This window comes from Porites lutea, chromosome 3, assembly GCF_958299795.1.
Source record: "Porites lutea chromosome 3, jaPorLute2.1, whole genome shotgun sequence".
Taxonomy (NCBI): Eukaryota; Metazoa; Cnidaria; class Anthozoa; order Scleractinia; family Poritidae; genus Porites; species Porites lutea.
In genome coordinates this window covers 32,378,381-32,388,414 of record NC_133203.1, presented here as the reverse complement: position 1 = coordinate 32,388,414, position 10,034 = coordinate 32,378,381, and the positions used below count along the sequence as shown (strand labels likewise).

The 10,034-nt window shown below is 37.3% G+C and overlaps 1 long non-coding RNA gene across 1 annotated transcript; it reads right to left on the bottom strand.

The window, feature by feature from the left end:
- Nucleotides 1-1,991: 1,991 nt before the first annotated feature.
- Nucleotides 1,992-3,461, bottom strand: LOC140929634 (uncharacterized). Its single transcript, XR_012164760.1, has 3 exons — nucleotides 3,388-3,461; nucleotides 3,054-3,134; nucleotides 1,992-2,586 (listed from the first exon to the last, which is right to left on the bottom strand). It is a non-coding gene; the product is annotated as an uncharacterized lncRNA (long non-coding RNA).
- Between the last annotated feature and the right edge of the window lie 6,573 nt (nucleotides 3,462-10,034).

Below are 10,034 nucleotides of genomic sequence, written 5' to 3'. Positions count from 1 at the left end.
GCTGTAGTTGGTGTAGTTAGTGTAGTTGGTGTAGTAGCTGTAGTTGCTGTAGTTGGTGTAGTTAATGTAGTTGGTGTAGTTGGTCTACTTGGTGTAGTAGCAGTAGTTGGTGTAGTAGCTGTAGTTGGTGTAGTTAGTGTAGTTGGTGTAGTAGCTGTAGTTGGTGTAGTAGCTGTAGTTGGTGTAGTGGTGTAGTTGCTGTAGTTGGTGTAGTTAATGTAGTTGGTGTAGTTGGTGTAGTAGCTGTAGTTAGTGTAGTAGCTGTAGTTGGTGTAGTTAGTGTAGTTGGTGTAGTAGCTGTAGTTGCTGTAGTTAGTGTAGTAGCTCTAGTTAGTGTAGTAGCTGTAGTTGGTGTAGTTAGTGTAGTTGGTGTAGTAGCTGTAGTTGGTGTAGTGGCTGTAGTTGCTGTAGTTAATGTAGTTAATGTAGTTAGTGTAGTTGCTGTAGTTGGTGTGGTTGCTGTAGTTGGTGTAGTAGCTGTAGTTGGTGTAGTTGCTGTAGTTGCTGCAGTTGCTGTAGTTGGTGTAGTTGATGTAGTTGGTGTAGTTGGTGTAGTAGCTGTAGTTGGTGTAGTTGCTGTAGTTGGTGTAGTTGGTGTAGTAGCTGTAGTTGGTGTAGTTAGTGTAGTTGGTGTAGTAGCTGTAGTTGCTGTAGTTGGTGTAGTAGCTGTAGTTGCTGTAGTTGGTGTAGTAGCTGTAGTTAGTGTAGTAGCTGTAGTTGGTGTAGTTAGTGTAGTTGGTGTAGTAGCTGTAGTTGCTGTAGTTGCTGTAGTTGGTGTAGTTAATGTAGTTGGTGTAGTTGGTGTAGATGGTGTAGTAGCTGTAGTTAGTTTAGTAGCTGTAGTTGGTGTAGTAGCTGTAGTTGCTGTAGTTGCTGTAGTTAATGTAGTTGGTGTAGTAGCTGTAGTTGGTGTAGTAGCTGTAGTTGGTGTAGTAGCTGTAGTTGGTGTAGTAGGTGTAGTTGCTGTAGTTGGTGTAGTTGGTGTAGTAGCTGTAGTTAGTGTAGTAGCTGTAGTTGGTGTAGTTAGTGTAGTTGGTGTAGTAGCTGTAGTTGGTGTAGTAGCTGTAGTTGCTGTAGTTAATGTAGTTGGTGTAGTTAGTGTAGTTGCTGTAGTTGGTGTAGTTGGTGTAGTTGGTGTAGTAGCTGTAGTTGGTGTAGTTAGTGTAGTTGGTGTAGTAGCTGTAGTTGGTGTAGTTGCTGTAGTTGCTGTAGTTGCTGTAGTTGGAGTAGTTAGTGTGGTAGCTGTAGTTGGTGTAGTTACTGTAGTTTGGGTTAGTTGCTGTAGTTGGCATGTTGTAGTTGTTGTGGTTGGTGTATTTCGGTGTAGTTGCTGTATTTTGGTGTAGTTGGTGTAGTTTGTCATAGTTCCTGTAGTTTTTGTAGGTATACAAGATTTTATTCTGACAGATATTAACCAAAAATACGTAAATCGTAACTTACGTGAACACCAAAAAAAATTGTTTGGTGTTCTTCGGTTGTTCTTGCCTGGTTAATACAGATTTTTATTTTTGTTATTGTTGTTTTTGTTTGTTTAATGAAATAATGTCTCTTTGTTATCTCGCTTATTTTGAATATTATCATAATTGATTAACTTTCTTATAAAGCTTTCAACCGGTAAAATTATTTCGTAGATTTGTTTTGCATTGTTTTGGTTAGATGATCGCAGCAATAAACACTTCATTGGTATATTACCTTAAAGTTTCGGAAAGTAACGAGCCTCCCAAAGAAGCAACCCCCAGAAAGTTGCGTTAAGATTTCACAGATGTTAGGAAACCCCCACTGCCGGAAATTAACGAGCCCCAAAAGTAGCGACCTCAAAATTAATTTTCCCTTTATGCCAGAAATGACGAAAAAAGTTTGACACCACAAGCTATATTTAACTGATTCGTGTTTTATTTTTATGACTATATTGGTTTTTGATTTTCCATTTCAAAGGAAAATACATACATGTAACTATCATAAACTGATTGTACATTGCTTTTTTCCCGAAAGTGTTTTCTTGTTCTTTCCTAGATATCCGTACATAATTAGAGGGAAACCGTAATAAATCCTTTTTCCAAGAACAAAACTAGTAAACGATATATTTAAGGCAACTAGTCTTTACATATGCATATGCTCACAATTAACTGAAAAATAGAACTTAAGCCTATCTGTGTATGTGTACGGTACAGGTTTTTGTACCATTGATTCAACAATTATTTAATTGCAACCATGCCTTATTTCGTAATCTAAGTTATTAATTATTATATGATACCAATCACGTCGTTTGTTTGCAGTTTTTAAAGGGGCCCAGGGCTGCTACATATTCTTTGGCCTCTTAATCACCAAAGTGGTGATACGTTTATGACAAATACAAATTAATTACAACTATATTAGCCACGAGTAGGAACCATCAGTATCTGGTTTCCTCGCAAACAGATATTCTTCATCATAGTTCCATTTTTTTTTTACTCTTGTCACGAGGGTTTTGAAGTTGGCACAAAGTTAGCCATATTTGTTCTATTAAGAATTACAATTGTAACACTTGCACGCTTCACCAATTGTCGTCGTATGAAAATAGTAGACGTGCCTTTTTAGACTTCTTGCCTAAATGAGGAAAAATCAGAAGCATTTGATAAGCTACAGATTGACCCCAGTGCAAAGATAAGGTACGAGCTGGTAATAAATCCATGGTCAATTTATATTGTCTATTTATTAATTTCTGATCAAGCAATACGACATTAACCTGCTTTTGCTCCCTGTCGATTTATTTATTTCAACCACGTTATCATTTTTTAATCAAGTCTGCCCATTCTTAATTTGGCACGAAACAAATCAAATTCCTGTTGTAGTCGCTGTTATGTGTTATACTTTTTTCTGCTGATTCTATTATGCTTTTTATTAGGTACTTGTTCCGACTTCCAGTGAAAAAGGATCATACAGTTGAAACTGAAAATATACCTAAGATTCTAGAGTTCATTTTAAGAGAGGGTTTATTTTTCAATGACTAAAATATTTTCGAGTGATTTATGCAATTCAAGTACAAGAACTATTCAGTTCAATGTATAATTTACCTGAAACGCCCGTTTTTGCTCTTTTTGGGAAGCCTCCCATTGAACGTTTTCTTTTCCATGCGTGTAAATCCTTCTTCACACCTGAAATAAATGACAGGTTGAGATTGCTTTGTGTATTATAATCAGTAGATATACTTGACAGCCGTCGCGATGAAGCAAAACGTTGTAGACCTTTTGCTGTTTTTGAAAATTCCCTTAAAATTAAACTATCAGTTGAAGTCCATTATCAGGGTTAGCACCTTGCTAGGCGCGTTTATAGGCGAGCCTTAAATTTACATTTACGTGAATAACAAATGAGAATGTCATCTTAAAAAAAAGAAATATTGAAACGTACGAAATAGTGTTGGCTCTTTGACCTCTCCTTCCACTACCTTCATTTTTGATGCAGTATCAGCAAAAATCGTATCTATGAGCAAAGGAGAGTTTGAATCAATCTTACTGAAGGGATTAAAGGTTTCGAATTAAGTTTGGCGCACGGTCGTTGTTTGACGGATTCATCATGACTTTCTTTTTTGTGAATCATAAGACGCAACTAAGTCGGCAAACAATTTTCGAAGACTTGTTCACATTTTAAACCAAAGTGAGTTTTAAAAGTTTCATCATTGACATAACAATGGAAAGCAGTCGGTTGGTTTTTTTCAATAATATTGAAAGTTTTATATAAAAATGTATATGATATATATTCTCGGTCAATGAAAATAGTTCCTGACCACTGATGGAAGAAAAAAAAAGAAAACGCCTCAATCATATCACTTGCTAAATTACCTTTAGGAGAATTAGCTAAATTATCTCCTGGGCGGCGGGCATCTACTACATCTTCGTCATCCACAACTGAAGGTAAAAATAAAAATGAAATAAGCTATTTTAGAATGGTTGATAACTGACCAAATGACCGAGACATTATTTTCCTGTTCGGCGTTAGTTTTTTTGCTAGTACATTATTAACGACTAAGACGCTCTCTTTATCTTACGTAACACTTAAAATTATTAAAGAGACCTATCAGGAAGAAAAAAATGTAATCAGAGGGAGAAGACGTTGCTACACGCCGTTAGCAGTTTGCATCACCACAAACATTTGTTTCTCAGCAAAAACAAATGAGACTGCCAAATGAAAGTCTAAACAAATGTTTTCTGACAAAGACGATCAGCTTGCTTTTTATACATATCTATACGGTCATGTTTTCGTCCAAAAAAGTCAAATATTAAGTAAGGACTTTAAAAACTGAAGGAATGCAAAAATTTGTCTTGTTTTTATTAAATAGCCACTGCCAATGGAAGTTATTGGAATTTTCTTCTCCTTTTCCCAATTTTTTTTTTTACACAAGAAATGTTTCAGTTTAATGACTTACGCTTCTGAGTTGACTCTTGGATTTCTTTAGTCACCGTTATCCCATCTAGAAATGAAGACCAAATTGTTCGTTACCTCAGTATTCTCAATTTTAAAATATTTGCAACATTATATAAGTAATATTAACAGTGATGATGATATGATAATAATGATAAGGTAAGTTAGGATTTACTGTACCTACAAATGATTTAGTTAGTTCCATACACTTTAGATTTTTCAGAATCCAAAAATTAACTGATTTGCTTCACGAAATTCAGTGTCCCTCCATGTAAACTAAAAAGTAAACAATCGTACCTGAATTGGATTTTTCCGGCAAAGACTGTTCACAAGTTCCGTCCTTTGAAGGAGTTAACGCTAGCGTTGTAAGACAAAGAGAGAAATACATATAGTTCCAGACTTCAGAATTTTTTTTCTCACTCTATTGCGTTTTCGTTTATAAAAAATAACACCCATCAGGCATTCGCTGCAGAAAGTCTACGAGCGGTAAAAAGGGGCTTTACTGAACGAATGTTTAGAACTTAAAAATTTAATTCAATGTCAAAATTTCGTATGATTCTAAAGCTTGTTGATAATTCATCAAGAAAAATATAATGTCTTTATATTTGATAGGCTTAACTTTACGTCCATTTTTTTAGACCAAAATAACCCCAAATCTAAATATTACAGTGCAAGAACTAGAACACCGAAAGATTTTGAATCCGTTGAAATAAAATTAATTGCCTTCGATTTGTGACTTTCAACTTGATAAAACACTACTGCTCGTCTATTTAAGCATTACATGAACAATTCTGCAGATCTCGAACTTTTATCCGGGAAAACCCTCATCCTCGATTTGCACAATTCTATAGCTTACACCCACTGTTATGGGCCTCAAAATTCACATGCCCAGACATTTTCGAAGAAAGGACACTTTTGTAGAAACGAAATATGTTCAAACAAACCGTAACCTCTTCATAACATAAAAACGCTGGTAAAGATGTACCTTTCTCCAGGCAATCCCTTTCCTCGTCATTGAAGGCATTTAGTGAGAGAAGAGTTGTTCTAACACTCTTGCTCGCAGGGTTTGGTTTTCTGGCTTGGCTACCTCCGAGATTGCTTCTTTTAAGATGGCTGTGAAGGTTATCAGGATTATAATCCTTTCCCTGATAAAATCCAGGCATTATCACCAGGCAATCTGTACCTTTTGATCTACCCATTTTTACTGTTTTTAGTACCTGTTATCGTGTAAAAGACAAAAAATAGAAAGAATCAAATTACTGAGAAACGAAAGGGGATATACGCAGATAAAAGAGATGTTAAAGAGATCATTATAAATCTTATTGGGCTTGTATTGTATAAGAGATGTGCTCTACTTTTTTCAAATTGGACAGATTTTTTAGGGTTAAGATCCTCAGGTGTTGGCGGGTTGTATCGCAAGTAAGTTGTAGTTTTGATTTACTTGAAAATCATATCTTCTCATATTTCAATAAGCTAGACCGCAGTCTAGGGACAGATTCGTAAAAAGGATTGCAAGCAGTCAGTACCTCTGATATCGGTGTGTGTATGATGAATTCCTTCAGATCTTTCTTGAAGGCCTGCAGTACATTAAGGGCTTTTGGGACATCCTTATCGTCCCCACCTACTTCGTTCAAAATTTCACCGGGCTGGTTCGCTATTGCAAACGGAGCCACAGTCTCTTCAAAGAACTTGTCGAGAATTTTTTTGTGGTTGTCACCAAACAGTTCACTACTAATCTGAAACAAAATGATACATAAACAACAATAACAATAATATAGTCATGATAATAATAATGGTCGACAAAACGGATAACAGGGTAGAAATTATAGATATATTTGTGCCGTGGGACGCCAATATTGAGAGCATTAGTACTAGCAGAAGCTTTTGAACATTATAAAGACTCCTCAAGGTCAGTTCAGTGTAACCGTTACAATGGAATACAATAGGAGTTGGCTAGGTAGTAGGCTAGGTTTTCTGACTCTACTTGCGTGCGAGTAATGTACCGATGATAATGTAACGAGAAAGAGAAAAAAATATAATTATTAAGAAAACTAAAACCAAATTTCAAAAAAAAACGTGTTCAATATGTCCGTTATTTTCCAAAAAGGGATATCAACTCATATCACAAAATTCAAAAAATTCAATAGCTTACTCTCTGGCTAAACCACATCGAGGTCGCGTAAGGGAGAATTGAATCAGGTAAACACCCGTTAAGACGGGGTGTTACCCAAGGTATGAGATCTGAGGCAATCTCATCCATGCCTTCCCTTAAAAAGGTACTTCCCATCCGCACGAATGAAGCAATGGCACTAGAAAAGTACCCTTGATTAATCATTTTTTTAATGTGTACATGGGCAGACACTTCGTTTGCGGTGGCCCCTCTTACAGAAGGACCCAAGAACGGTATGTACACGAGCCTTCGAAGTTCCCTGAAAAATACAACAAAAGTCTAGCTCAGTCAAACAAGTGGAAACTGTTAGCGTGATGAAAGTAATGCATTATATCAGTCACCGTCAAAATACACAAGTATCTTCCAATCTTTCTTCTAAAGCACGGCTATTAAAATTAGAATCCCCCCGTCATTAATCCGGCCTCTGTAACTCTGGACACGTTAGTTAAGGAATAAATCTGGGGTAGTAAAAGACCAAAGTGGGAACGGTTGTATTACACGATCTGGATTACTTGTGAATGGTTAGACGGGTTTTTTTGGGTTCTATGGAAAATGCTCACCTTGCTGACCCAGAGACGGTTTCGTTCGATGTGATCATCAGACCACATCTGATTTTCTCATGCCCTCTTGATATTGTTTCACGGCTGGCTCCGTTAAAGAAGTCTATGAATAACTCCTTTAATGAGGAAATGTTAGGTGGGTCATCCAGAAAGACCCCTAGCGTGCATTGACTAGCACGTTGTAAAATTTTTTCTTTCGTTGCAGTTTTGATAAAACCAATATCCTGAATTCCTGCAAAGAAAATTTAACCTGGTCGTAAGCTTTGCATACAAACTGGAATTGGTACTTAAGATAGTTTTAACAGTTATTCCTTATTTTCTTTTTTGTCTAATCGTTTTCGCGTTTGACAGAATGCATCCTAATCTTGGTGTTCCTGTGGTACAAGGCCACAAAATTTCGAGGTATCACGGGCGACTGCCGATTAGCTAGCTGCCCCGCCATTGATCTTATTAGGGGCAACTTGGCCGGGAACTGGATTCCTTTCAACTCGATTTCGTTTCCGAAAGGAACATTCCGTAATGACTCTCATTCTAAGAAGCTTCAATTGGGTATCATAAGAAATTTTAGACCCAGCTAAGGGGATTATAAGATCACTTTTGGGCTGATGATAGACTTGTTCAAGTAACTGACCTGCGCACGCCATTGCTAGCTGTAGCGCAGTTGTCTTTCCTCTCCCTGCTGGACCAACCAGAACCACGGTAGGAGATCCATCCAGCTTTCTGACCGCGTCGGCATGGATGGTCATGGCAAAACATCCCATTGTAAACATTGTTGCGGCGAAATTGTGTTTCAGAGCCAGTTCCATAGTCTAGAAAAATCCACATGTCAACGTTATTCCCTTTGTGTTATAATGAAATCAGAAGTCAGGAGAAGTCTAGAGATAACTCCACTTTTTTAAGAGGTAATTCCTGGTTTGTAGCGACTAATATTTGTAGGCCTCTACGTACAAAATTGTTAGAACCGAAATGTTTGTGGATTTTGTAAGTTAGCCTAAACAGGTTGAATTGGTTCTTATTTTACAAAAATTTTTACTTTAGGGCATCACTTAATTTCGCGAATATTGAATGTCAAGAAACATCATGAGCCATATTTCGCGACTTTTAGGGAAAGGTATAATTAGAGTTTTTCTATTCATTAATATGTGAACTAAGGATACTTTGACCTTAGCCTGCGAGCAACCTCTCAATTTGAGGGATATCGAGAAAAGTACACGCGCGTATAAATAGGAGAGCTTGCTCGCAGGCTACTTTGACCTCAGAACAGTAATAACAGAATTAATAATTTTATCCTAACAAAATGAATGTTAACACACGAGACTTTCAACAGTAGGTTTCCGACAATAGCTACAAAGGAAATACTTAATCTCTAATAAACTTCGTTCTTATTATGTTTTGTCAGACATAATATGGAGGTCCTTATTCTGTCCATGGTTATGAAATGTATTAAATTTTGCGATATTAATTTTTGAGTATTAAAATTTCGCAATTTTTCCGACATCGAGAACTTTAATACTCACGAAATTTGAGGGAATAAAATATTGTACAACGTGCAAGTTTAACTAAAAATTGAAAAAGCAGATCCATCGAAAAGATGTGCGAAATGGATAGTGCAGATAATAAAAACGAACAAAAAATGGGCACAATAAAGCAGGGACCGCGCGGTAGCCTAGTGTTAAGTTAAAATTTAAAGTCTTTTATGGTATAGACGATTATTTCATTCTTTCACCTTTTTTATTAATTTTTAATTAAAATGATTGGCTGAAAACTTACTGATATAGCACTCTTAAAGGGCTCGATGGACAGCGGTGTCTGAATACTTGCTCTCAAGTGCCGATCATCAGGCAAAAAGGTGAATTCTCTCTCATTTGCGGGAATTAGTACCCCTTCTCCGGTGATTTGAACCTAAGACAAACAAACGACAGCGTTAAGAAATTAGTTCCTTTGCAGTGTCCGTTTTCAGATATAGTACATACAGCGATGATAATAATGATAATAAGGCACCATATCACTAAACGGATTTCCAACCAAAGATCAGAGACCCTTATACGCTCATCAAGCTGGTCGTCACCGCGCTAGAAACCACGCTGGTGTCTTCTAGTGGAGAGTGACTTATGTCACCTTTTAGCATGACCTCAGATTTGAAAGCTCCCAACACTGTTAGTTCTGTAATCCCTACAAGCAAATCTGCAAATGCGAGGTTGATCAAAAGAAAATAAGTCCGTTTTATGCGGGATCTTTTATTCCAGAATACAAAAATTGTAAACGTGTTTACAAGTTTGCGCGTAGATGACCACAAAGGAAATGGACGTCGATGAAGGCATGTCTTTCCTCGTTCAGCAGCCAGTTGCTTCGCCCTTTATTCTGAATAACTGGCGCACGGTTGAAAAGGCCAGTACATTGTACTTACCAATCACAAGAAAACATCGTTCTTATATCATTTCTCTGTATAAAATACCCTGTTTTCTTGTACACCAAATAAATATATTTCTACATGAAGGCAGTAAGGACGGCCCGCTAATCTTTGTAAGACTCAGTTCAAGGTTCAGAATTAGTATTGTTGAGACGAATCAAGTCGAAGATACTTGATACTTAGCTGAGTTATTAACGAATTGACTAAATTAATATGCAATTAACATATGTGGCGGTAATACTGAAGGCAGACTGGCGTTCGTCCGTTCATTACTCCCCTAAGCTTTTTTTTCGACATTTCCTTAGCAGCAGTACTAGTGTAAACGGAGACGCTTATTTATTTGCATCTAATGTGATAGCGGAGCTCCACGCGCGCGTGGGCAGAGCCCCATTGCTAAGTAAATCTACCCATCCCACAAAATTTGGTAATCACGTGACCGTACACCGACCGCCGACCGCCGACCGCCGACCGTCCGTCCGCACCACAGGGAAACCAA